The sequence below is a fragment of the Notamacropus eugenii genome, chromosome 7 (genome assembly GCF_028372415.1).
Source record: "Notamacropus eugenii isolate mMacEug1 chromosome 7, mMacEug1.pri_v2, whole genome shotgun sequence".
Lineage (NCBI taxonomy): Eukaryota > Metazoa > Chordata > Mammalia > Diprotodontia > Macropodidae > Notamacropus > Notamacropus eugenii.
Window position 1 is genome coordinate 70,594,615 of NC_092878.1, and position 16,428 is coordinate 70,611,042.

Sequence of the window (16,428 nt, forward strand, 5' to 3'; positions counted from 1 at the left end):
CTCTGATGGTATGCTTTATTCTTCTTCATCCAAAAGGATGGAAGAAAATACCTTTTCACTGAGAAAGTAACCTTCTATAGTCTTATTTTTTTTCCCTTTTCTTGAGCATTTCCCTAGCCAGTTATGTGACTTTTGAGTCCTCTGTCAAGTGGAGGGTATATTACCCTAGGCTTCAGAGGTTTTGTGCAGCTGTTTTCTGAGATATGTCTATGGACCTGTAAGATCTCAGTTCCTCCAAGGTAGCACAATAAAGGGAGAGGAGTTTAATCCTCTTCTGGCTTGTGCTCTGGTCTGTGAGCAAACACAAGCACTCTTTTCTGCCCTGGAACTGCAAGTAGGGTTCCATCTCCAGAACTTCCATTAGCTCCAACAAGCTACTGATCCTCCTCATCCCAGGACTACGACTCAGGACTGAGATCCTGATCAGCTTCTCACTTCCCTCAAGGTCTTTAGGCCAAGGGATCCAAAAGTGGACACTGCTGCTGTAGTGTCTGCAGCTGCCCTGGGGCTGGGGGTGGGGTCCAATTGGGCTCCCCTCTCAACCAGGTGAAAGAGATTTCTTACTGATCTATGAAGCTGTCTTTGGTGTTTGTAGATTGAGAAATCTGGGAACCTCAGCTGCTACCTGTGATTCCAAGCCCTGAAGCCTGCTCTAGTCCTGTTAGAGCCATACAGCCCATGCTGGGATGTGCCCTGCTCCAAGCTGGATGTGATAGACCCTTCTGGTCTTCCTTCCAGGTTGTCCTGGGCTGGAAATCTGTTTCACTCTGTCATTATGTGGCTTCTGCTGCTCTAAAATTTATTTAGAGTCATTTTTTACAGGTATTTTATAGGTTATGTGGGGAGAGCTAGAGTGGATCAGTCCTTCTACTCTGCTGTCATGGCTCTGCTCCCCACACCCCAAATCACTTTCTTCTGAATACAAATTCGTGTCCTTATGGACTGCCGCTTCTCATCCTCTTCATTCTCAACAACAAGAAAAAACATTCTGACTCATAAACCTTGTTTCTGAGCTGTATTAACACAGTCAGCTCATAAACACCCCTTTTGCTTCCCCAACTGGGTTTTCTCTTGAAAAGATATTTAGCACTATGGGGATAATATATCTCATTGCTAGTCCAGTCTACAGTGAGCGCATGTGTCACAGCTCATGGGTTTCTAAAAGGTCAAGCTCCCTCTTTAGACTTTCAGTATTATAGTAATTACTTTTTTTTCCCTTTTTTTCCCTCCTCTTTAAGTACTACTTTAAGTCTCCACTGTGTCTTGACCCTGCCTACCCAAGACAGCCTGAATTTTAGTTACTGTATGTATGGTAATAATATGGCCCAATAGTACAGTGAAAGATAAAGACATAGACTGGCTACATTTCCAAAATAAATGTTCAGAAATCCTAACCACCTACTCCTTATCCTTGTATTTTTATAAACTGCTGCCTGTGGTCATAGCTTAAGACAATGGCAGGCATGTGTCTGGATGTCTGTATACACATGATCCCATTATCAGAGGTTCAGAAATTGAGAATTGCAAGGAAACAGAAGATTAGTCTAACCTTCACATTTTATAGATGAAAATAAGGAGATCCAGTGTTGATAAGTAACAAATTCAAGACAGGTCTTATGCCATCAAATACATTGTTCTTTATAGTCTACAAATCTCCTTTGTGTCATCCACAAACATTCCTTGAATACCTACTATGTATAGGGCATTGTGCTGAGCATAGACTACTGAGTCATTGTTTTTTAATGGCTCAAAGGCATAAGGAACTTTTTAGCCCCTTTTGATAATGCCCTGCCATGAAAAATGATATATTTTATTGGAATGGTAAGTTCCTTCTTTCCCAGAAAAGCAAAATGTTAGCATTCCCACCGAGATAAGCAACCACAAAAATTATCCACAAATTCCACATGAGAGAATGCTCATATGTGCAGGCTGAACAACAGGCCAGGGAGAATACTAAACTGCACCGCATTTTCTATCACTGCTTACTTTTTATAATCAATATGGAAGTGTTAACTGGGCAGTGATACAGGATAGAAACTAGACTTGTGATTTTACTGGTATAGGAGGTCCCTCTGAGACATTTTCTCTACCACTGCAGATCAGCACATTCTCTGCAATGTTCAGTCTTCAAAAGTTGTATAGAAAGAGAAGTTAAATGATTTGATCAGGGACAAATGACCAGTATACCTCAGGAATACTATTGAATATAAGCCTTATCAAACATGATCATGTTAATATGGTAAGAAAAAAAGAGAATTTTCCATGAAACTGAATTTCTTTTGTGTAATTTTTAATTGCGTACTAAATTTAAAACAATAGTACCAAACCTACCCTTACTTTTCTGTGTCCATTTCTAATCTTTGTGCTCTCATATGTTTATACTCCTTTATTTTATTCTTTTTCATCATTGTCGCTACTACACACTTCACACACACAGAAATATAAAACAGTTCCCTCCCCTATAAAAGTCTTCCTTTTAAACAAGTAATTGTTGTCATGAAAAACAAATTCATGTGCTGCCAGTGCCTGAAGATGTCCTACTCTGCGTGTACAGTCCATCACAAGTCTGCCAAAAGATGGGATGCATGCTTCATCATCAGTCTTCTGTAGTCAATATTGGTCAGTGACTGTATTAATAAGAGTTCTTTGATTTTTCAAAATTGTTTTTTCTACAATGTTACAGTCATTATATAAATTATCCTCATTATTCTGTTCTTATCTGTTAATTCTGTATCAGTTAACCAATTAATGATATGAGCCTTTCTAGGTTTTTCTAAATTCTTCCTTTTCAACATTTCTTGTACCACTATAACATTTTATTACATTCATATAGTATAACTTGTTCAACCATTCCCTAAATGATATGTATCTATTTGATTTAAATTTCTTTGTGAAAAATATTATAAAATACAAATATCAACATAAATACAATTAATTTACATATGCATGCCTTCCGCCTTTTGCTTTGTAGAAGAGTTGGGCTAATTCTTATCTCCAATAATAGTACATTATTATGTTTGTTTTCTAAATAGTGCTGCCATATATTGCCCTTTTACTTTCCTCATCATGTTTTGTTTTCTTTACCAATGTGATGAGTATGAGATTGAACCCCAGACTTATTTTAATTGGATTTTCTCTTATTTTTATTCCTTTGGAACTTTTAAAAAATATAACAACCAATTTTTTACAGATGATTTTTTCATAGTAGACTACATATGATATCACATGTAACAAATTTTTATATCATTGTTGTTATCATGTAAATGATTCTACTGTTTCTGCTTACTTTACTTTACTTTTTCTTGTCACCATATTTCTCTGAATCTTTGATACTGGTCATTTCTTATGAATGCAATGTTATTCCATTTTAATCATATGCCAAAATTTGCTTTACCTTTTTTCATTTGGTGTGTACCCACTTTGGTTCCGGTTTCTTGCTACTATGAAAAGCACTGAGACACACATGCACACAAAAACAGACACACACACACATATCCATACATTCTTCCATAACATTTTGAACCAGAGGTGAGGGCCTTTTATGTCCTTGTGTGTGGCCTTTTTACAAGTTTTACAGAACAAATTCTTTTATTAAAGGGAATTGTTCAGTGAAGTGTGGATTCAGTCAAAGCATCACACTCGAGGACCTAGAGGACCACAAGAGGCCTCAAGACAACAGGTTCTTTATCCCTGGTTCAAATTCTTATGGAAGAACATGGAAGGGCTTCTTTGAGGGAAACTGGAAGGAAACAGAGCATTTTTATAAGCGAATAGCATAAATAGAAGAAAAATTAAGACCTATCTTTTTTTTTTTTTCCTCTCAAATATATGTGAGATATTTCCTTCTGTCTTCAACTTCCTTGGGTGTACGGAGGAAAATCAAAGGATCGTGCAGATTACTTACTTTTCTAGTGTAATTCCAAATTGTTTTCTAGAAGAATAAGACCAATTCACAACTCCATAGTTATTACATTAGTGTGCCAATCTTTCTGCAATATGTCCTCTAGTTCATGTTCCTCCAAGAGTCAAGCTATGCTATTTCACCAGTAGAGCAATGAGTTGAAAATCAGAAATGCAATCAAACAACAACTGTCTTATTATCTTTCCATTTCTTTATTTTTTTTGAGAGGGCAGTGTCTATGTGATACCACACAACCAACTCACCTTTTTTTTTTGAAGAGCAAAATGCAATAAATTATGACATTATATTACTCTATAGACATAGCATCAAATCCATGTTAGAGACATAATCTAAAATGGAAGGGAAAGAACAAAAATATGGACCAGCAAACACTAGCAGCCTTATCATATGTCTTTGAGACTGTAAATTAAGGAATGAGCCTTTGCATGTTGCAAAGAAAGGCATAAAATATTTCACTCATTTATGAAAGCTATGAAAAATTTTCTTACTTCACTTTATATGATTTTTTTAATGGTGACACTGAAATAAATTAACTTGCTCATAAAGTTTCATTTTTCAACAGGAAAACAGATTCCCAAAATAACTCGCAGTATCAATAGTAATACTGATTAGTGTTGATTAATATAGAAGCTTTCATAATGCACTAATGTGGAAAAAGCGCATGTTTGAGCTCCTTGCCTTGAACTCTCAACTAGTATTGAAATTACCTTTCAAGCAACTAGACTCCAGCAAAAGAAAGAGGATATCACTGATAGTAGAACATACAGATTAATTTCAAATAGAATGAGAAAAATGAGGTGAGAAGGCAGTGGGGAACTTTCACAGAAAAATGTCTTCTCTTTCCATTCAAGGAAATTGTCTTTTAGTCTGAATGTATGTTTAAAGTAATCTTTATATTTCAAAACTATAGTTTTACAATATTCTGAGAATGTCACCTCCCTTGTGGGGAGAGCATGTGAGTATAAAACATCAAAGATAGCCAGGGGAAGTCAGTGGAGATATTAACCTGAGGCCAGTAATAGTAGAAAGGTCCTGAGCACAGGGCGTGTCCATTCACTCACCTCTGCAAATGGCAGAGGTGACAATGAGATAGCAATTAGGGACTAAGTGAAAAGTCCAGCATGGGTTTTAGAAATGGAAAAAGATGTCAGAATGTATGTGTATATGTATGTGTGTGTGTGTGTGTGTGTGTGTGTGTGTGTGTGTGTGTGTGTGTGTGTGTGTGTGTACACCAAGGAAGGAGGGAAGGAAGAATTGCAAATGCTAGTGGATGGTTAAATGCTTGCCAAGGGACAAGACATTTTTGAGGATTTAGGTTTAGAAGTGGAGGTAAAGAAGCCAAGTTCTAGATAAAAAATGGAATCATTATTAACTAATGAATTTTTTTCAGGCAAACTAGTGAAGACAGAGAGTGAAAGAAGGTGAAGAAAATGAGAGCTAAAGAGGCTACTAGACAATATTTATAGCTTGGTGGTGGCAGTGGTGAGAGGTTAGGGAGGGAGAAATCTTTGTGGACCAGATAGAGAAATGTTTTGATTTGTTTTTTCTAATTTAGGTTAAGTGTTTAAAAGGACTCACCTTCATGTAGATGTTCAATGAAATTGCAAGCACAAAATCCTTCTAAAATACTTTGAATTCTGTGTCGTTCTGATGACTGAGAAAAAACAAAGTCTAGCCATTTTTTCTGCTTTTTTTCCAGGTCAGGGCCTCTTTCCAGTGTCAATAAAATGTTCAAAATAGCTGTGATTTTCTTATTTTGTTTGTTGTTTTGGAGTGATATGTATTTTTACTTTAGCTACTAATTGTGAAATGAGTAGAAGACCTGGTCAGAGAAAAAAAAATGGCCATAATACAGCTGAAGATAAGCAATCACAAAACTGACAAATTGGTTACATTGAGAGATTCCAGAAGGAAGAATGTAATGGTTCATTTCTGGTATGAAAAGACCACATTTGGAATACTGTGCTCCTTTAGGGCAGTAATACTTTAGGAGAGATAGCAATATACTGGGTCACATCCAGAGAGCAGTGTCCAGAATACTGGAGGACTAGAGAATATGTTATTGATTGAAGATTCTGGGAATGTCTGTCCTAGAGAGGGATAAATTTGCAGGGATATAGGGGCTGGGGGAGACGACTGTTTTTAGTTATTGGAATGATCTCCCTAGAGATGATGAATGAAATCTTGTTTTGTTTTTCCTGAAAAGGCAACACTAAGAGCAATGAGTAGGAGACATATTGGTAAATGGAAGAGTGAAGAAATGTTCTAATAAAGTTATCCAAAAGTAGACAGAGCTATCTAGGATGGTAGAGAATTTGAAATCATTCGAATTCATCAAAATAATTCTATGTGTCCCCAGGTCAAATATGTAGAACCATACAGGAGCCTTGTCAATTTAAGTGTTGGGCTTATGTGATATATTATATGAATTGTGCTCCTTTTCTGATTCTCTAATTCTGTGGGGAGGGCAGGTAGGTGGTGCAGTGGATAGAACACCAGTGCAGGAGTCAGGAGGACCTGAGTTCAAATCTCACCTCAGACACTTGACACTCATTAGCTGTGTGACCTTGGACAAGTCACTTAAACACCAATTGCATCATCCTGGGTCATCTCCAGTCATCTTGATGAATATCTGGTCACTAGATTCAGATGGCTCTGGAGGAGAAATGAAGCTGGTGACCTCCCTCACTCAAAAACAGTCAAGTGTAAGTCGTCATTATTTCTCTGATGGCATGGTCTTCGTCAGCAATGAAGGATGAACACCCAGTTCTATGGGGAAAGCTTGAAAATCTATTCTATGTCTCAGGCAAATTTGATTAGAGGTCACTAAGATTGGAGGGAGAGTTGGTGGCGAAGGTTATTAGGGGACCCATTGAATCAAATTATGAAGTGGAAGAAAATGGGGGTATCAGGAGCTATCTCAAATTATAAATGATACACATCTCCTCAAATCCCCATCTTCTCAATATTCCTGCTCATCTTCTCCCCCTGCTCCCAAGCACATATACACTGATGCGAAAAAGGCTAAGGAACTCAGTGAACAATAACAACAATTTTAGATAGATATGTTCGCGTGTGTATAGGTAGATATAATGTGTATATGAACTATTTATACTCATTATACTTCCATGAATTCAGGGGTTCAAATATAAAATACCGATTGATTCACATTTATTTATTCCATCCAGTATCAGAAAGAAAAAGTTTAAAACCTATCTTTGCCTATTTGCTTCAAAATTTAGCAATCAGGTTAAGAAAGTCATGCTTAAAAACCTCAAAACTAAAATCGTCATCTAGGGAGTGCTTTGCTCTTTGCATGTGCCAGCTGAGTGCCAAGCAACTATCTTTCCTCTAGGAGACCACTGTGACATTTTCTGAATTCTTCCAGGTCATGATGCTTTTGGGTTTCCCCCCAAAAAATGTTTAGTGCAAAATGATTGCTTATGCTCCTCTTGTTCCCTTTGGCTTCCCCAAAGTCATCTTGAATTTTTCCATAATTCTGTTTATCAAGAAGGTAGGAGATACTGCATTTTTGACAGCCATATCATTCTATTAAAGAATACATTTACTTTTTCTCCCAAGGACAACAGACTAAAATGTTTCATGTTGATTTTCAAAGGCACACCAGCAAGTCTGTCTTTCTAGGCAGTTGGCACACCTGAGTATATTTTGTTTCCAGAACTCCATCAAGACATATCTGAACATCCCAGCTGGTGATCAGATTCATGATATTACAAGTATTGCAAACAAAGACATATTTTTCTCACTGAACATCAAAGTTAATTCCAATTATATTGTTCTGTTAGTGTTATGAACTCATGGTGCCAAATTATCTTTTCCCCCTAAAGTCTGGTCCAGATTCAATTTGCAAATATATCCCTTTTCTTACTACAATATATGAGATAGGACTGTGCATTGAGTAGGCTTGATTCTGTCCAGTTCCCTGTAAGCTTATGGTTGGAGTTGGAATGAAATGAGACGTTGGAGGTCATTCAACAGAGGGCAAAATGAGATTTACTCAGGCAGTATATACGAAGGGTGCTCAACAAGGACACTATAATGCAGGGCTCAAATAAACTCAACTTTTCACACAAAAATATCTGGTCTACAGAGAAAAGTGTGGCAACTTTGGGGGTCTCAAGATACACACCAAGTCTGAAGGGTCCTGTCCATATGTGGGTGGGTCTTTATGCCCTTTGGGAAGCAGGAAGCTTAATTAATCTAGACAGTAGCCATCAAGAAGAGGTAGTCAAGGATTAAAGTTTAGCGACCTGGACTAGGTGTTCTGCATTTTTAAGGGGTTGGAGGAATGATAGAGTAGATACAAAATAATAATAAAAATGAAACTAGTCTAACTCACATATTTGGAAGAGGCAGAAATTTAGCAAGTATTGATCCTCTTGTGACAAATGAAAGCTTCAAGAGACAGAGTTTCTGTGCAATTAATAATTATTTTATAAATTAGGCTAGTAAATAGTCAATAAATTGATGATCAGCGGTTTCTCTCAATAACTAAGAAAAAGATCATGGAGGTCACTAAAAACTTGAATACCTTTGTAAAAGTAAGTGCCCCCAACAGGTTGAAATAGACCTTGATTGCTGAACAATCAATGAGAAGGGTGGACATAGTAATGATTAGTTGGTTAAGTCTTCAGCTTCTTCTGCTGAGAACTTGACTTAATCATGAAACTCAGCTACCTCTACCAATCAGGACATAGGAATCCATCTCCACCTACACCACTCGAGTTAAACAATGTTGGCATTTCAAGAAAGTCTAAAATTGTGGGAGCAAGCAATAGTTTATCTGTCAGATCTATTGAGAATGAAGGAATTTATGACCAGAAAAGAGATAGAGAACATTATGAAATGCAAAATGGATAATTTTGATTACATTAAACTGAAACGTTTTTGTATAAACAAAGCCAATGCAACCAAGATTAGGAGGGAAGTAGAAAACTGAGAAAGAATTTTACAACTAGTATCTCTGATAAAGGCCTCATTTCTAAAATATATAAAGAACTGAGCCAAATTTACAAGAATACAAGTTATTTTCCAATTGATATATGAGCAAAGGATATGAAAAGGTCATTTTCAGAGGAAGAAATTAAAGCTATCTATAGTCATATTAAAAAAATGCTCTAAATCACTATTGATTAGATGCAAATTAAAACAATTCTGGGGTAACACCTTTCACTTATCAGATTGGCTTACATGACAAAACAGGAAAATGACAAATGTTAGAGAAGTGGGAAAGTTGGAACACTAATTCATTTTTTGGTGGAGTTGTGAGCTGATCTAACCATTCTGGAAAGCAATTTGGAACTATACCCAAAGGGCTATTAAAAAATGCATGCCCTTTGACCCAGTAATACAACTTCTAGGGCTGTATCACTCTAAGGCCAAGCAAAGTGGAATCTTTTGCTGTTTTTGTTTTACTAAAAGTGCCTCTGATTGAATAATGTGATTAAAGAAGATCTTCCCCATACATGGATGGGCCTGCCCACTGAATGAAGCTTGATTAAGGAAGTTGCTTTGTAGAAGGGTTCCAAGTATCTTTTGCTTTTTCTATTGAGACCCTTTGTCAGAGGGTCATGCCCTTTGGCTCTGAAAAGTGTATAAATACTCAGGGTGAGGTTTTACTTTGGGTCTTACTTTTTGGAAGAAGGTTTGCGTGCTAGATGAAAAACTCAGGGGAGCCACTAAGCAGTACCCTGGCTTTAACAACTCCGATTTTGGTTCTTCCCTCTCTGATAACTATTTTCAAATAGTTGAACCTGTCTGCTTTTGTGATAGATGCATTGATTATGGTCAGACCATATCTGTCGATCTTTGATTTCTCTGTATTTTCTCTGAAGTTCACGTTCTGACTTCCCTGTACTAAGTGAATGATATATGTACCTGATTAAAGGAATGATATATATGCTTGATTAAAGTGATTTTTAACCTCTCAAGAGTGGCCTTTCCTTTTACAGAAGTAGATCAAAGAACCCATGATAGCAGACCCCACTGTGTATGTTGGGGTGCTTACCAATACCAAAGAGATCATAAAAATAGGAAAAAAGACCCATATGTACTAAAATATTTATAATAGCTCTTTTTGTGGTGGTCAAGAACTAGAAATTGAAGGGATGCCCATGAATTGGGGAATGGCTGAATAAGTTGAATGAAGTGGAATACTATTGTTCTATCAGAAATGATGAACAGGTGGACTTCAGTAAAACCTGGAAAGACTTAAATGAACTGATGCTGAGTGAAGTGAGCAGAATCAGGAGAATATTGTACAGAGTAACAACCAGAGAGTATAATGACTGACTTTGATAGACTTAACCCTTCTCAGCAATTTAAGGACCTAAAACAATTCCAAAGGACTCATGATGGAAAATTCCATCCACATCCAGAGGAAGAACTACCGAGTATGAATGCAGAGCAAAGCAGACTACTTTCTTGTTTGCTTTTTTCTTTCTCATGGTTCCTCCCCTTCATTCTAATTTTTCTCTACAACATGACTAATGTGAAAATATGCCTAATAGGAATGTATATGTAGAAATTATATCATATTGCATGACATCTTGGGGAGGGTGGAGGGGAAGGAGGGGGAGAAAATTTAAAACTTATGGAAGTGAATGTTAAAAACTAAAAATAAATAAACTTAAAAAATAAAATGTGTCTAATGCTTTTAGGGCTGAGGTTCAACTAGATTTGATTCTATTTACACTTAATCAGAAGGAAGCTCTCCTAGTCAGTTGGGGTCCAGCTCAAGATTGAAGAGAATATTCCTGGAGGATTACACCAGTCTCATCATTAGCCCTGTCCTTCAGAGACTGACAGACCTACAAGGACTGATCCCTGAATGAGTAAATAGAAAGGGAAAAAATCTTAATTCAATTAATTTCTCTTACTCTTCTAAAAGTTCTTATGTCACTCTTCTTTGCATCAAATGTCAAAGTGAAGTGGAAATACATTCCAGTGGAAGAATGAAGTTTCAATTGTAACTATTTGTCTAATGGAGAAATAGCAACTCCTAATTTGTCCTTCAAGTTTAACATTTTTGAGGCAAAATTTTGTTTGTTTTAGAATTAATTTCTTCCCAGTACCACTCAACAATGGTACTCCTCCACCCCACTCCCAAACCCACACACAGAGGAATGGTGTTTTAGAAGAAAGAATTATTTTTAAGCTAATCATATAAACAATAACATATCTTATTGATATATTATCAAATATCAATATTTTCTTATTCTCATTATGTAGAGAAGCCCTATGTTCCTAACTACGTGCTAGGCACTGTGCTATGTGCTGGGAATATAAAAAGAGGCAAAAGTCAGTCACTGCCCTTAAGGAGCGTACAACATAATTGGGAGACAAAATGCAAACAAATGTATAGAAAGCAAATTACATACAGAATAAATGGGAAATAAAAGAGAGAAGGCACTAGAATTAAGAGGAGTAAGGGAAGGCTTACTATAGAAGGAAGGATTTTAGTTCATACTTAAAGGAATACATGGAAGTCAGTAGTCTGAGCATAGTAAGGAGAGTTTTCCAGAGAAGGGGACAACCAGAAGAAAAAAAAATTACCCAGAACCAAAAGATAGAGTTTCGTATGTTTAGAACATTCAGGAGGCCAGTGTTACTGCATCAAAGAGAATATATTGGGGAGTAAGGAATAAGAAAATTAGAAGGGCAGAATGATTCTGAGTTATGAAGAGCACTGAATGCCAAACAGAGAATTTTGTATTTTATCCTGAAGGCAATGTGAAGTCACTGGAGTTTATTGACCAGAGGATTTGACATGATTGAACCCTTATATTTGGAAATCATTTTAGTGGCTAAATGGAGGATGGATTGGAGTGGGAGAGATTTGTGGAAGGCAAATTTCTGCTTGGTTAAGCCTCTTACCTCAGATTCTTGACCTCAGAAACTACTTTGGTAAACTAGAAAGCCAGGTTAGATGGTATCTAAGGTTCATTCCAGATTTATGATTAATTTATATAAAGATTTCACATTTCTATTTTTATTCAATATATCATTCATTCAGCAAGCTGTGAGTATATTGACTGAGAACATATGACTAATTCAACTCATCTAGGACACAAATACTTGTAAAAAAAAAAAAGATGGATTTTGATTATTGGCGCAAACCCAGCTGCTCAAGTGATGTCCCTGAAAGACAGGACATAAGAAACATAAGACATAGAGACCAAACAGAGGCCAGTAATCTAAGTAAAAAATGATGAAGGTTTTAACTAGGTTTATGGCTATGTGATTAATGGGGATACATGTAACAAATGTTGTGAAAGAAGAAAAAAATGAGATTTGGAAACGAATTGGCCATATTGGATGAATGAAATGAGTTTTGTTGTCTATTATACTGACAGTTTTCTCAATATTGAATCATCTCCTCTTTCTTGGTACAAATCTTACCTGGTTATAGTATATTTTCCTCAAGATAAGTTGCTGTGGTCTCTTTGCTAATATTTTATTTCTTTATTTTTTGCTACAATATTCGATAGGTAAATTGGTCCATAATTTCCTTTCTCTGTTTTGACTCTTCCTGATTTAGGTATCATCAATGTATTTATATCATAAAGATAATTTAGTAGGACTCCACTTATTTTCCCAAATAGTACCAGTTACTTGTAATAAAAGTCTGATTTCTCTGTTCTCTTCAGTCTTGGCATACTTATCTCCTTTCTCAGGAAAGATAAAGACATAGTATAAGCCCTTCATAAATCAAAAAAAAAAAATTCAAGCTTCCCTAAATTCAAAGTCATCGAGGAAATGAGAAATTGTCATAACTTTCCAACTTTTTTTATTACTTGCCCTTGTAGAAACTTCTTTCAACTCCTAGATGGTTTCCAGGTAAATATGATGCTTGAGTCTCTAGCAGTGAACACTGGAAATATCCTCTGTGATCCCTCTTCAAATGATAGGATGCCTCTATCTTTTCCCAGTGTCATAGTTATTACCCCTGAGAATAAGCCAACAAGAGCCAATAATCAGAGAAGAACACTTCAGCCTTAAACCCAAGATTAGTATGACTCTGGCAACTGTCCTTAATGATAATCCCAGCAGGACAAATACTCTCATGTCTGTGATGTCGAAGATAAAGAAAAGGCAGGAGAAGACCACAGAATGCATAACTGTTGCACAATGGGAGGGTGCCACTAGTTTTAAAATAAATAAAATGTTACAGTTACTTTTATCTACCATATTTCAAGCATAAGTAGTTTATCCTCATGACTTCTCTAATAAGGGCATCAGTGAATGTAAATTTACTTTACCTACTTAAATGCATGCTTTCTGGCAGATAAAACATTTATATAAACACAATATACTCATTTCAAAGCTATAAGTAAAGGCCAAGACTGTAGATACCTTGGGTAAATGTTCAGAAACTTCTCCCAGTCTTATGCAAGTCTATATTTCTGGTCTGCTAAAATCTTTAACAACATCCATGGAAGAAGTGATTTCTAGATCATGAAGAAAGTTTGCCTTGGGCAATTTTAGTAAATGTGTGACCCCACAAATGAATAATCTTGCAATATCAAAAATAACACTGTGTCTCATCATGTGTTCAGATTCATTTTTATTCTCTTTTCTTATTTAAAATAAACAAATAAAAAATAAAAATGGTATAAGTACTGGAAGGAATTTAAAATAACACACTAATAATAGAAGGATGGGCAGCTAAGATGGTACAGAGCTGGAAGTGAAGTCCCCAGTTCAAATCTAACTTAGTATTTAGTATTAGGTACTTAGTATTTGTGTGATCCCAGGCAAGTAAGTCATTTCATGCTGTTTGCCTCAGTTTCCTCATCTGTAAAATGAGATAAGAAGGAAACGGCAAACCACTCCAGTACCTTTGCCAAAACAAAACAAAACAAAACAAAAAACAAATGAGGCCATGAGGAGTTGGACATGACTGAAAAGACTCAAGAACAATAAATAATGAATAAAAAGAACTTTTCTATATCTTTCTATCTCTCACATTCTCTGCCTTTCTATGTATCTGTCTCTATCTTTCTTTCTCTGGGTCTGTCTCTATATCTCTGTGTCTGTCGCTCTCTGTCTAGGTATTTTTTTCTGTCTTTTTGTTTGTCTGTCTATATTTCCAGGAAAAAAAAAAAATGTTTTCTTAGTATAATCTCATTTCCAAGGTAGAGGCAGTGAAAACACTTTTTGTAATTTTAAGACCAAAAATGATAGCAGTTGTCTTTGTCTGTATTCTAGGGGCCAAAGTGTAGTACTGTTGCTTCTGTGTTCCGGAAAAGCCCTATTTGTTTGTTTGTTTTCTCTAGTATCCCAGAATGTCTGGTTACAAACTCTAAAGATCATTTCTTTTTTTTTTTTTTAACTTAAATTATTTTTTAAATTGCAACTGTACAACAGACTAGTTTATTCTTGCATCTTTTCAGTGCTTTCTTCTTTATATTTGCCCTTCTCCTTTCCAACTTTTCCAGATTTGGCTTTACGCTCAAGAATCGTTTTGTGATCTTTGTCCAATTTTAGCCTGGAGATAACTACCTTACTAGGGTGAATTCCCACATTGACAATTGTGCCATTAGTTTTTTAAGTTGCACATGCTCAATGCAGATTATATATTTCTTTCCATAAACCTTGCCCATTTGCTGACCTACTTTGTAGCGTTCAGGAACCACCTGGACCTTGTCGTCCTTAAAGATGGGCATGGAGTGGACATTGTATTTCTGCTTTAGCTCCTTGGAGAGCTGGCACGACAAGATTTTGGGCCAGATGTGAGAGGGGGCATTGAAGTGTCTTTTGCCTTCTTGCTTCAATTCAAGGTCACAAATGGATTGACCTTCATTTTGGCAAGCAGGCCGACCCAAAAGGAGACACGTGTGCCACTCGGTACTGGAAACGAAGTCCTAAAGATCATTTATGGTCTAAATCCTGTAATCCTATGATGTCATATTGAATTAAATTTGGAGACTTTATGACTACATAGTGAAATGAATTCCTGTTGAGATACAAGTTGAATGAGATGAACTCAGTTCCATTCTTGCTCTGAGATTGTGTGTATATGTAATTTTGTACAATCTAGAAGAGAATATATATGATTTAATGGCAGGAGGCCCAGTTCTGATCTAACCATGAATTAATTTCTTCACCTGAACAAGCCATTGACATTCACTTTCTCTGTTTCCTTATATGTAAAAATAGGAAAATAAACTTTTCATCACATGTCACTGGAAATGTCTCCATAAAGGCAGTAGGATTTTCAAAAGTAACTTGTGGGAGACTGGGAGGAATCACTGACAAGCAGGACACCTTTGAAGGTAACAGGTTGAAATTATTATATCCTTTAAAAGAAATGCAGGCTTTATATAATGTAGATTCATGGTTTTGATGTACAAGCCTCTCTGTTCTACTCTGTTTATGGCAGTGCTTATTTTTGTTGATGGTTGTTAAGGTCAGAATAAAAATAATGAGGGTAAAAGCACACTGTGCCCTTGGAGAGGTAAATAGTTACGCTGATCTCATTATTTATCATCTTTATTATTTCAGAGAAAAGAACAATTTAGAACTGATTCACATATACACTGTTTTGTTTTTTTTTTTTTTTTCCCCATCAGTGTTTTTCTACCACGCAATTAGCAAAGTTTTTTGGAGTGGCAAAATAGGATTTGTCTTCTTTCTACCTTGGAAAAATATAGAATGTGTCAATCATTTCCTTCAGTGTTATTGAAATAATCCTGACCTTGACGAAACTGATGGAAATCTACAAGTTCTTAGTTAATTATTAACACAATTAAACTAGACCCTCATTCATATGGCATGATAATGCCAAACCCCCACCCAATTATACCCTATGATGAAAACCATAGAATCATTTTATGAAAAAAAAAAAACACCAAAAACATACTTTCATTTAAATATTAGGATTTTATTTTTTGGCTTGAATTACATAGCTAATTGCCTGAATTATCTCCTTCACTTTGATAACAGTAGCCTGGTTTTTAGGAGGAAAAACTCCTTCTTGATTTTGTTAGTGATTAGTTCACTCCTTAAGGCATGATATTTGATTACTGTTATCTGCGAATATAACTGCAAACATTATTAGTGTTCATAAAACTACCGAACCTTTTAAAAAGAACCAGGCAGCAGATTTGATTCTGTGACCTTCTAATACTGGGATTTCAGGAAGCAGACTAAGTCTCTTCTGAAGCAATATTTCCTTTTGTTTGTTCTACATGTAGTGACCATTAATTTCATCCAAAGTCATCTTATTTTCGTGTTCTGGAAAACATCTACGACAGAAGCCCTGACTGTTTTTCAGTAGATTATGTTCCACTCTGAATCACCTGTCTCAATGCCACTCTTTAAGTGACCATAATATACAAGACACTTCCATGAATTCTGAGCTGATTTCTAATTAAATGAAAGCGCTATTCAATGAAATCCACTAGACCTAGAAAATGATGGTTGTATATCCATTTTTGATGCACCTTTCTCACCCCAAATAAGTCACTGTGGTTTAATGGAAG

The 16,428-nt window shown here is 36.1% G+C and overlaps 1 pseudogene; it reads right to left on the reverse strand.

Annotated features, from left to right (window-relative positions):
• Window positions 1-14,317: 14,317 nt before the first annotated feature.
• LOC140513453 (large ribosomal subunit protein uL24-like) lies at window positions 14,318-14,747 on the reverse strand (annotated as a pseudogene).
• Between the last annotated feature and the right edge of the window lie 1,681 nt (window positions 14,748-16,428).